Source organism: Xenopus laevis, chromosome 4L (assembly GCF_017654675.1).
Source record: "Xenopus laevis strain J_2021 chromosome 4L, Xenopus_laevis_v10.1, whole genome shotgun sequence".
NCBI classification, from domain to species: Eukaryota; Metazoa; Chordata; class Amphibia; order Anura; family Pipidae; genus Xenopus; species Xenopus laevis.
This window is the reverse complement of record NC_054377.1, coordinates 98,851,053-98,863,878: the sequence shown is the minus strand read 5'-3', so window position 1 is coordinate 98,863,878 and position 12,826 is coordinate 98,851,053.

Sequence of the window (12,826 nt, the reverse complement as noted above, 5' to 3'; positions counted from 1 at the left end):
CTCAGAATGTTTTAATTTGCCGATCTTATCGCAGTTCCTCCACTGGATCACCAAATCAAGATAAAAATTTAGATCAGTGCACCATAACACCGGAGAAAGGGATTGTTTGATATATGCTCAGAAGTATTACTTATTTAAGTGAAATAAGTTTAAGACCTAAAGGCAATTTACCCTGGAGTTAACACTGATATGTAGTTTTGAAATCAGGAAACTTGTAAATTGCTAATCCCACCAGAGAGTGGAGAAGCCACCTGCTGAGTTTTTGTTGGAAGAAAACACAATTGCACCTTTCTTAATTCATTTTAGCACTTTGATAGCACTTTAAAACACACAAGACAAATCTGTGCATAGACTTTCTATGGTTCAAGACACACACAGATTTGTGTTGCAACACCCTGGTGACTGCACTGAAAGTTAACAATATTGTGCTGTGGTGCTGAACTATAATTTTATCTTGATAAGGAGCCAGATAGTTGTTCAAGTGGCATCTGTTGGTCCTGTACAGATTTCACAATAAACATAGGAATCTATGCAGTATGTTCTCAGTTACAGTAATTTACAATTTTTCCCATCTGTATCTATTGATCTGCAAAGCATGGAGCACCACGTGGAGTATTTTGTGTTAAGTCCAGTATTTATTCAGTCCATTTAAAAATCAATACAAAAGAACGCCATGTGTATACAGAACCATCACGCTTCCCATCTGTATCTATTGGGCTGGTACACTGCAATGCTTTTTTTTGGTTGCTATTAAGTGGTACAGGGTTGCTTAGGATGCAGAGTGAGTAGCCCTTGACCTTATATTATTCACTGAAAGAATTGCTGATGTCACAGTGACAGTTATGAGTTGATAACTACTTGAGGCCCATTTCAAAGATTTTAGTGGACTGATTTTCTTTTCAGAAAATCCCGGTAATTTAACAGATTGAACTTCTGATGATTATTTGCCATTATTGTTAATTGGAAGTAATTGGGTTATGGCCTCTGTATTTTTACTGAAGCCTGCAGTGTCAGACTGGGACACCAGGGGCCCATCCAAAAACCTTAGACCAGGGGCCCACTCTCAGTACTATTATTGTTCTTCTCCTCACTCAACCTCTATTCTTCCAGTCTCTATTCATTACATACTATGATCTATTATTCCATCTATTTAGCCTCTTTTTCCTCAAAGAAATAGGAAATAGCCACGAAATAGGCCAAATGTTTAGCAGCAAAAGGGCCCCCTGACACCTGGGCCCACCGGGAGTTTTCCTGGTATCCCTGGGGGCCAGTCCGACACTGGAAGCTTGCATTCTTTCCCTATTTTTAGTTGGCTGAGTTAGAAATTAAGTATTTTATTGACAACAATAGAAAGCATTTGGAATAATTTCCTCTTTTTAAGATCAGGGGGTCCATTTTGCTATTGCCCAAACACCTATGACATCTGTGTGTTGTTTAGTTCCCCTAAAAATGTTAATGTAAATTGCACATTATGAGGCATATTTATAAATATGTATAACATATTAAGTACCTTAAAATTGTTTTCTTAGACCAGACTAACACTAAAAATAATACCAATATTTTACACAAATTAAGACCTTTATATTACAGGTTACACAAGACAGGCAGGGAACAAAGATTGGAACAGGCAGGGAAGACAGCAAGACAGGCTAAAGTCCAACAACCAGAGGGGTTAAACAAGTTCAAGAGAGTCAACAATCAAGCCAATAGTCAAGAAGCAGGAGTTCAGCAACATATACACAAACAAACCTACAAACAAGCAATAGATGAGGGATGAGTGAGGGTTTTTAAAAGTCCCATTGTTGGCCAAATACAGCATCCTCATCATCTTTTGGTTTTGTATTGGCACTTGGACATTATTTTACCATTGTACCTGTGCCTAGTTATGGATGAATCTGTGCTGTTTCTCTTCTCTGAAAAAATTGCAAATTTACGGTAAAATTCGCAAAACAGCGAAAAATTTGTGAAACACATTGAAGTCAATGGACATCAAAATAATTTTGACGCACATCAATTTAGATACGAGTGACACAATTTTTATATGCATGACTATTTTGTCCAAATGCATTAAAGTCAATGTTTATGAGTTTTCTTGTGATTGTTTGCTGACTTTGATTCTACTTATACTTTTGGTTGACCTCGTCTGATTTGACTACACTCCTTGCTGACAGCTCTGACTCCTGTCTGTCTGACCAAGCACTATAGCATAAAGTCATAGAGAACTAGTCTTCATACCAGTAACTTAGGGGCAAATTCACTAAGCGCCGAAGCGTCAAACGCTAGCGTTACTTCACTAGCGTTTGTCATTTTCGTTACTGCGCAAATTCACTAACGAACGCTGGCGTATTTTCGCTAGTGTTACTTCGCACCCTTACACCTGGCGAAGTTTCGCTAGCGACGTAACTACGCAAATTCACAACGCTTGCAGTGTACTGAACGCTACCTTTTACGCTAGACTTCCTTCGCCACCTCAGACCAGGCGAAGCGCAATAGAGTAGATAGGGATTGCTTCAAAAAAAGTCAACATTTTTTCTAAGTCCCAAAAAACGCTGGCGTGTTTTCTACATTATGGGTGATAGGCTGAAAAAGATCGAAATTTTTTTTGGGGCTCCCCTCCTTCCCCCCTACATTTCCTGACTCACGGCAACTTACCTAGACAGTGGGCACATGTGTAGGGCAAAATAAAATTTTTATTTGATGTTTTGAAGCTTTTCTAGCCATTTGTAGTGCTGATACGTATTCCTCCATTGAAATTTGAATTTGGCGCCGTATGCAAATTAGACTTCGCTAGCGTAACTTCGCTTTACTTAGCGAAGCAACGCTAGCGCAACTTCGGAACCTTACGCTACCCCTGAGCGCAACTTCGGATTTTAGTGAATTTGTGAAGCGCTGGCGAAACTACGCCTGGCGAAGTGCGGCGAAGTTACGCCTGGCGCAACTACGAATCTTAGTGAATTTGCCCCTTAGTCTCACACCAGCTACTATACTGTACCTCCCTGTCTCCTATTGGGGTTGCACTACAAGTAAAGCTGGAAGAACACATTTACCAGCCATTGTTTCTACTTCATGGTTAAGATACGTATTTAATTTTGTTGTGAAATTACCTTTTGATATATTGAAATCTTTAAAACTCATCTGACATAATTTGGAACTTTATTGCAGATATTACAGTGATACATTGCTGTGACAATTTTTCATATGTCTTCCAAAGGAACAAAATAAGAACTACATTTACTTATAATGAAGCAAAATATTGATATTAGTTATTCCCTCACCCAGGTTAAACACTTGTATTATTTGCTTCTGTGTATAGCAGATTATAAACTGACTCATGGTATTGAAATGTGTTTTTTGTTTTGAAGGTGCAATATCATTACCTGAGAAAATGCCATGCCATTTCAGGAAATATGCTATTAAAGTCAAAATAATGTACTCCGCTGTTTACATACAAAAGGAGTTTGCAGCAGCTTGTAAATACAGTATATATGAAGCTGCAGAGGAACTTTTTTTTACATTCCCTGGTAAATATATCACTTTCCATTCTAAGTGTAAAAATGTAAGTGTAAAAAAAACTGATTTCTGCATTTTGCAATCTACAAACATTTTTGCTGACGGCAAATGCCATCGCCATAGGTTCCAATGTTGTTGATGGAAAAGTCCTAATGGAAAAATGCCCATAGACTCCAGTGTACCTTACACGGAAAAAGTTGTGCTGAGAAACCACCCACTAACTTTAACACATTTCGAGTAATGCTTTTTTTCTCACACATTTTCCTGCAGTTTTGAAAATGTTACCATGAAGCCAATATACTCACTCATCACTAGTTGCAGCCATTAATTGTCTTTCATAGCAATTACTTTAGTGTCCGTGTCCATATTATCTTGTTACCAGCCAACCAGTGAGTTTGATCCACTGTATATTTACCTACCAACAGAGAAATGTTGACAAGAGTAGTAGAATTTTCAAAGAGGAAATCTGTTAAATGGCTCATGTTGGAACCAGCTTGCACCCAGGTGAAATCTACTACTATAGGGTATTTGATTTTAGTGCCATAATTTCCAATAGGCATGCACTTTTTTGTGAAGTTTTGCTAATAGCAACAGTTTCTGTTTAACAGGTTCCTTGCTCTGTTGACCTATCCACTATTTGTGTGAGCAGTTAGCAGATCAAAGACCACTGGATACTCTATGTACATTCTATGGTGCTGGTTCATTGAAAAGGAGAATATAGGGAGAATCAACCTTAAGTTAAGAAGGGTTGAGCACACAGAAGTTTACACTGAAAACTTGAATTTATAATCCATTTCCTAATACAAACAATGTAACAAGGTAACTCTTTCCTCCTGTACATGAAATGTGATCTATTTATCCACTTAAAAGTCAACAGCTTCTTTTCTACTTAGGAAATAGCTTTTCACCCAAAATACAAGAACAGTACTGTGGTGTTTATACAAAGGACCTGTAGGTGTCACTGTGCACAAGAGTTATACTGTGTGCATAGTACTTTCTACAAGTATTAGAGTTCAAGCTACATTTGAAGTGTAATGGCCGCATGACTCTGCTAATTAGGGATGTAGCGAACTGCCGATTTGGTGTTCGCGAACGCCGTTCGCGAACACCGGCAAAAAATGCGAACGTTCGCGAACAGTTCGCGAACTTCGAACACCCGCTAAAATCGTTCGAATCGAACGATCGAAGGATTTTAATCGTTCGATCGAATGCTTTTCATTCGATCGAATGCTTACAATCGTTCGAACGAATGGAAATCGTTCGATTTTTAGCGGTCGAAGGAATTCGAATGGTCGAATGGTCGAACGATTTGTATTCTAATCGAATGCGAACTCAAAATGCGAACGTCGCGCGACGTTCGCGAACATTCGGCGGACGCGAACGGTCGAAGTTCGCGCGAACAAGTTCGCCGGCGAACAGTTCGCTACATCCCTACTGCTAATAAAGCACTGTTATACTCTACTCATCCTCGGCTACCAAAACATATCAAGTATAGTGTAAAATACTATATACCAAAATGCAATGTAGGACCTGCATATACTATGTCCACAAGAAACAATTAGAAAACATCTCAGAGTAGTAAACGTGTCCACAGAATCAAGAATGTTCTTTCTATTTTACCTTTAAGTACATATTTGTAAGTACGCATGGATAAACAGAGATGTAGCTATAAAATAACATTCATATGTAGGTCTAGTACAAGTAATTTGAAAACAACTGGACTTGCTGTTTTTTTTAAAGTGGATAAATCAATATATTATTAATACTACCTTATTATGTCAACATGATTCACATGGTGTATGCATGCTGTCCACGTCACACAAGGGCACTATCATACATTCACATAGTATGCATTATTAAAATTCTTAATCAAGATGCTTGCACAGAAGATGATTCCAATAGTAAGAACAGGCAGATTTATTGTAAACACACACACATAAAATCCCATGATATAGGACCCTTACTCTGGGTTGCCACTAAGATGTTTTAGTGGAAATGTAAATATCTGTACCAGTACTTTTTCTGTTTTGCACAGCATTATAAATACTGTCAATGTGATATGACATGGACTAACATAACGCTTATGTGACTACATTTTCAATTCATTGTGTATTTTGACATGGTCACGTTGTATACGTTTTGGAGATTTTTTATGATGCAGAATCAATGCAGGAGACACATACAATGATAACATTGGCATATTACAGTAAGTTGCAACTAAAGCAACTGAGGTTGCTAAGTAAACTTGAAAACATCTACCACTCATTTTTGAATAAAAAGAATGCATCCTACTTGCCCCTGGTTCATCCCATGATGTTTACATTGCTATACTGTGATTTCCCATTAAGAGAGAGTTCTGCTCCATCCTTAGATGGATTGCATTTAAGTCAAAGTTTGATGGACATGCCCTTTATATTATTGTGGTAATGTTCTTAATAATGATCTATCAACTGTGACTACCACCAGAAACCAGATACATAGTTTTGGATAATATCTCAAGGTGCAGAGCTAGTTTGGAACTTCACATTACTATCAAAGGAAGGAGCAAGCTACAGGATTCACAGAAGTACTAAACACTTGAATTTATTAAAGGGGGTTGAATAAAGTAAAATATTGAATAAAGTACCCCCTCTTGTAAATTATAAGGATATTATAAGTTACCTAGGACTTTAATGACTATATAATTTATACAGTTCATGGAGCTCTGAGGTAACTTCTAATATCCTCATATTTTGCAACAGGGGGTACTTTATTTATTATAATACACAAGTTTTAGCGAGTCATGTGACAGAAATGACATCAGAACTCATCGTTTATAACTGAGGACATCAGAACTCACCGTTTATAGGGCTATAATTTACAAGATATTCATGGCTTTTGTGTATTATATAGTGAATAAAGCACCCCTCTTATAAAATATAAGGATATTATAAGTTACTGAGACATTTCATGACCATATAAAAACACGAGGCTGAAGGCTTTTGTCCCTTTGCTCCAGCCCAACCCAAATAAAGAGACCCTTAGTTCCTACACAACCCATACAGGTGGGGTATACCAACTCTTCCAGTACCATAGTCCACATCCATTATTCCAAATGCAGCTCTGTTCCCTGCATGGGAGTGCTAAATGAATCCCACTTGGATGTAGTATTTGACAGAAGGAAAGGAAACACAATAGAGCATGTTATAAACAAGGTATATGTAAAATGTGAACTGTAACACAACGTTTGCTTTGCATTTGGGGTTGTGAATGAGGGGGTGCTACAATGGTCTTTTGGAAAAAAGGAGGGCATGCAGATAGCCACCCTCTCTTTGGGTTTTAACTTTTGACCAAGCTATGGTGTGTATCAAAGTCAGAGAGACACAAAACACAAAAATATTTATCTTTCAATAAAAAATCCCAGAGAAGTCTGTTGACCACCAGCCAATTATGTCACAGTATGTTATTATTATTATTATTATTATTATTATTATTATTATTATTATTATGTTACAGTAGAAGGGTGAAGTGGCCAAGACCAAGTTCATTTAAGAATTGAAGCCTTAGGTGCCCATGATACAGCACATGACTTTCCCACATATTCATTGAAATACCTTGTTTGTTTCAGCCATTCTCCTGTTTTTTTACAAGCCTATTGCTAAGTAATTGTTTTGCTTGTGTCTAAGCCATAAAATATCTTCTAACTATTATACTTTGAAATAATCATTCCTTTCCTTTTAATAAAGTACATGTAGAAACGACTACTTGCTCCTATGCATATCTAATATTTAATTAGGTTCAGTCCTTTTTTTAATGGTTGCTGAGCCTGAGTGATTAATGAAATGTGTGACTAAAATGCTGTTTGTTTGAAAACACAAAGCCTTGACAGTTATAGAAAATAAGAACCATGACTGAGGAACAAAAGAGGAATGGAGAGGACTTGTTATTATTGCAAGGAAAATGTGTATCCTGTTAGCACAGCCTAAAAAGGCAGATATGTAAGGATTTTGTTCTGCATGGGTGATGTAGGACTTTTGGGTGACATTAAGCAGATGACAGTTTTCTGTTGCTCAGATTAATATCATAATTAGTTAAGACATTGATGTGCATAAAGAGAAAGAAATGGCAGAATCTTAACAGCATTACAATTCTTAAATGTCAGTTTGCTGAAATGAATGCAAGGAGAACTGTGTACCTATTCTGCATTTGTTCAAAGTAAAAAAAGTAGGACCTTTATCAGGTGGTAGGTTCTTTTAAGGTGATCTGTCAATCACTGCCAGGGTCAGGCAGAAAATGACAAGACATATGTCTGATAATATTTGCCCAGAACCGATTCCCAGACCTATGAACACCTTTACATTTAAATATCAAGATCTATGAAAAGAAGGTCTGTTGCAAGATGGTTCTATCATTTGATTTATTGTAATTTATGTCAAGACAGTGGGAGGCAACTTCACATATTAAGGGTACATTGCTTAACTAAAAGAAATAATGCAAATATGATGTTAACTACATTTTAAAGTGCATGAGCATGTATTCAATTTTAAAGATCCTGCCTTTAAATTAGAGGTAAATGTCATTTATAATTTGCCTTGTAGGTACATTACAGCTATTCTTGTCTCCCACAGTCTCCTTAATTCCTGCAGCAAATGTAGAGAAATAGCTAATCAAATGCTGTGGGCTTTATAATTAGCGTGCTAATTTCCTTTTAAATCAAGATGGCTTATATGACCCCAAATTCATAATTTTGTTCACATTGACAGTTTATGAGATATTGTAGCATTTGTTTCTGTAGTCAGTAAGTCAGGAATAATGAAAACAGGATTTGTAAGATGTTGGTTCTGGCTGAGGTTTTATCTCCCTGCTTTGTTTGTAAGAATCTCTGACAGAATGTGTCTTCCCACACCCACTCAACCCACAATGTAATGCGAGGAAGCAAACTGTGTCCTGTCTTGGACAAATTCCAAACAAGTGTGTGGTGACAACTAGATCAGAGGCCTTAATGCATATCATTTTACATGTTCTGTTGGATATAGATGAGGTAGAATTAAGATTCACTCAAATCAGTTGTACTTCTGTTGAACATAAACTGACAGGTGTATTAATATACACGGTGTACTAGCACAGCAGAAATCCACAATATATTATGCTAGATAAAGATCACTAAATTACCAATTAACATGGTATCAATTGCAAATTTAAAAAGGTGTAGTTTGTTTTGAATTAAACTGGAAATCTTACTTATTGGTAAACCTATGTACCACAGTTTTCCTCTCATGGTAATAGGAAGCCATTTATAGAATAAACCAGTCAAGGCTTTAAGTGGGGTACCTGGAAAACAAATGGCGATATAGGGCTGAATATCATATCACTACCAAAAAACTGCCCTGCAACCACAGCAACAAGCAATCTATATATACTTAGATTAAGTAGGCGGCACTCTGGGTACAAGAGATAGATTTATTGCAGCAGGTTGCTGGTCAGTAGGCCTAATGCGTTTCTGGAGACAATCCCTTAAAGTGGACCTGTCACCCAACTACAAAAATCTGTATAATAAAAGTCCTTTTCAAAATAAACATAAATCCAATTTCTATTTTTTATTAAAGCATTCATAGCTGTTGTAAGCTCATTTAAAAGTCTCAGCTGTCAATCAAATATTGTCTGCCCCTCCTTTATGCCCTGGGCATAGAGGGGGGGCAGACAATTACTTTCACTTTCCATTCAGCACTTCCTAGATGTCACTGCTCTCCACACATTCCCCCGTTCTGTTAACCATTTAATTGTATAGCCAGGGCATGGGAATGGACATCGGGTTCCCCATTCTGGTGCACAAACAAGATTTTGAGATGATGCAAGACTTGTCTTAAAAACAGTGTCCACAAAATGGCTGCTGCCTACTTTCATTTTGAATTCCCAGACTGAAGGAAACAAGATTCAAATAATTTATATAGTGTAATTAAAGTTCGTTTTGCTTGACTAATGTGATAAAAATAGGATTTTGATACCTTTTTTTGGGAGACGGGTCCCCTTTAATTATAGGCTTACAGAAATTACCATACAATTGCCTTGTATACACAATATTACAGTAGCCCCTACTGGGGCCCCTAAAATGCCCAGTAGGGGCCATTGTAATATTATGTATATAAGACACTTGTATGGTAATTTCTGTAACCTATGACTAAGGAAATGTCTCCCAAAATGCATCAGGCCTACTGACCAGCAGCCTGCTACAATAAATGTATATCTTGTACACAGAGTGTTGACTATTTGGTGAGTCTACACTGTGGGGACGCCATTGGCTGAGCACTGAAGAATATACAGGACAGGAGCAGCTTGAAGGGGAGTCGAGTGGGGAGGGAGCTTGGCGTGGTAAGTTGATGTTTTAGTATACTTAGATTAAGTAGAAGAATTTAAGAAAATTAGACGTAGAGAAGGTTTAAGAATAATAGTACAATGCAAGCTTTCTAACAGCCTTCATTGCTAGGCAACTGTTTCAAATGCTAATAAAATGTTGATATGCATAACAATGGAAGGTTGCTAGTTCTACTTTGATATACATTCTGGTGAGCTCCAATGCACAAAAAGTTTCAGGGACCAGCAGGCTTATTTGTTGGGGATTTTAATAACTTGAAAATTTTTCAGATGGATCTATAAGCAAATTAAAAACAAAACAAAGGTTGCAGATAAAGATTTGTTAAAGTAAATATTCACCACAAATAAAGGGAAAAGAGAACACCCACCAACACAGGAATAGTGTATACTTGACATATTGACATTTAGAAAGCTTGTAAGGGTGTGCAAGTTCTGAACTCCCACGGAGGTGTTGATGAATTATTAACTGGTTTTATAGATCAGGATTATATTAATTATATTTTACAGGCTCTTGTTTGTAATTAATTGTATAAAATGATTGACAATAAACCTAAAAACCAATAATTGCAACACATATTTGTGGTATACCAGTGGATTCTATAGAGAAATTGGTGTACCAGATACATATGCTTGCTAGGGGGGTTTTATTACCCTAATCAAAGCACACACTTCTGGCAGGGGGTTGCTGCCTGCTCATATAGGAAAAACCATATGTAACTTGGCATATAAATATATTATTATTACCAAAAATAAATGTATTTTCTAGCAATATTCGCCCATTCTTGTCAGGATGGAAGCTACTCAGAATGAGTTCTTAAAGGGATACTGTCATGGGAAAAAAACTATTTTTCAAAATGAATCAGTTAATAGTGCTGCTCCAGCAGAATTCTGCTCTGAAATCCATTTCTCAAAAGAGCAAACAGATTTTTTTATATTTAATTTTGAAATCTGACATGGGGCTAGACATATTGTCAATTTCCCAGCTGCCCCAAGTCATGTGACTTGTGCTCTGATAAACTTCAATCACTCTTTACTGCTGTACTGCAAGTTGGACTGATATCACCCCCCCCCCAGCAGCCAAACAAAATAACAATGGGAAGGTAACCAGATAGCAGCTCCCTAACACAAGATAGCTGCATGAAGAAATTCAAAAGAGACTAGAACATGTTAAGATTAACAAAGGTCCAGGGCCAGATGGTATTCATCCCAGGGTAATTAGCGAGTTTAGCTCTGTGATTGCCAAACCTCTTTACTTAATTTTTCAGCATTCATTGAGATCTGGCATAGTGCCGAGAGACTGGCGAATTTCTAATGTGATGCCTCTATTCAAAAAAGGATCCCGTTCTCAGCCTCAAAACTATAGGCCAGTTAGTCTAACGTCAGTGGTAGGAAAGCTTTTCGAAGGGTTAATAAAGGATAAGATACTGGACTTCATAGCAAATCATAATACTATGAGTTTGTGCCAGCATGGTTTTATGCGTAATAGATCTTGCCAGACTAACTTAATTTCTTTTTATGAGAATGTAAGTAGAGACCTCGATTCTGGGATGGCAGTGGATGTGATTTACTTAGACTTTGCTAAAGCATTTGATACAGTGCCACACAAAAGGTTACTGGTTAAATTAAGGAATGTTGGCCTGGAACATTGTATTTGTACCTGGATAGAGAACTGGCTAAAAGATAGACTACAAAGAGTGGTGGTAAATGGAACATTTTCTAATTGGACCAGTGTTGTTAGTGGAGTACCGCAGGGCTCTGTACTAGGTCCCTTGCTTTTCAACTTGTTTATTAATGACCTGGAGGTGGGCATTGAAAGTACTGTTTCTATTTTTGCAGATGATACTAAATTGTGCAGAACTATAGGTTCCATGCAGTAGGCTGCCACTTTGCAGAGGGATTTGTCTAAACTGGAAAACTGGGCAGCAAACTGGAAAATGAGGTTCAATGTTGATAAATGCAAGGTTATGCACTTTGGCAAAAATAATATAAATGCAAGTTATATACTAAATGGCAGTGTGTTGGGAGTTTCCTTAAATGAGAAGGATCTAGGGGTCTTTGTAGATAACACGTTGTCTAATTCTGGGCAGTGGCATTCTGTGGCTACTAAAGCAAATAAAGTTCTGTCTTGCATAAAAAAGGGCATTAACTCAAAGTAGAAAACATATTTATGCCTCTTTATAGGTCCCTGGTAAGGCCTCATCTGGAGTATGCAGTGCAGTTTTGGACTCCAGTCCTTAAGAGGGATATAAATTATCTGGAGAGAGTGCAGAGACGTGCAACTAAATTGGTTAGAGGGACAGAAGACTTAAATTATGAGGGTAGACTGTCAAGGTTGGGGTTGTTTTCTCTGGAAAAAAGGCGCTTGCGAGGGGACATGATTACACTTTACAAGTACATTAGAGGACATTATAGACAAATAGCAGGGGACCTTTTTACCCATAAAGTGGATCACCGTACCAGAGGCCACCCCTTTAGACTAGAAGAAAGGAACTTTCATTTTAAGCAACGTAGGGGGTTCTTCACAGTCAGGACAGTGAGGTTGTGCAATGCACTGCCGGGTGATGTTGTGATGGCTGATTCAGTTAATGCCTTTAAGAATGGCTTGGATGATTTTTTGGACAGACATAATATCAATGGCTATTGTGATACTAAGCTCTATAGTTAGTATAGGTATGGGTATATAGAATTTAATTAAAAGTAGGGAGGGGTGTATGTATGGATGCTGGGTTTTCATTTGGAGGGGTTGAACTTGATGGACTTTGTCTTTTTTCAACCCAATTTAACTATGTAACTATGTAACTATGTAACTATGGTAGATCAACACTCAATAGGAAAAACCCATGTCCCACTGAGACACATTCAGTTACATTGAGAAGGAAAAACAGCAGCCTGCCAGAAAGCATTTCTCTCCTAAAGTGCAGGCACAAGTCACATGACCAGGGGCAGCTGGGAAATTGACAAAATG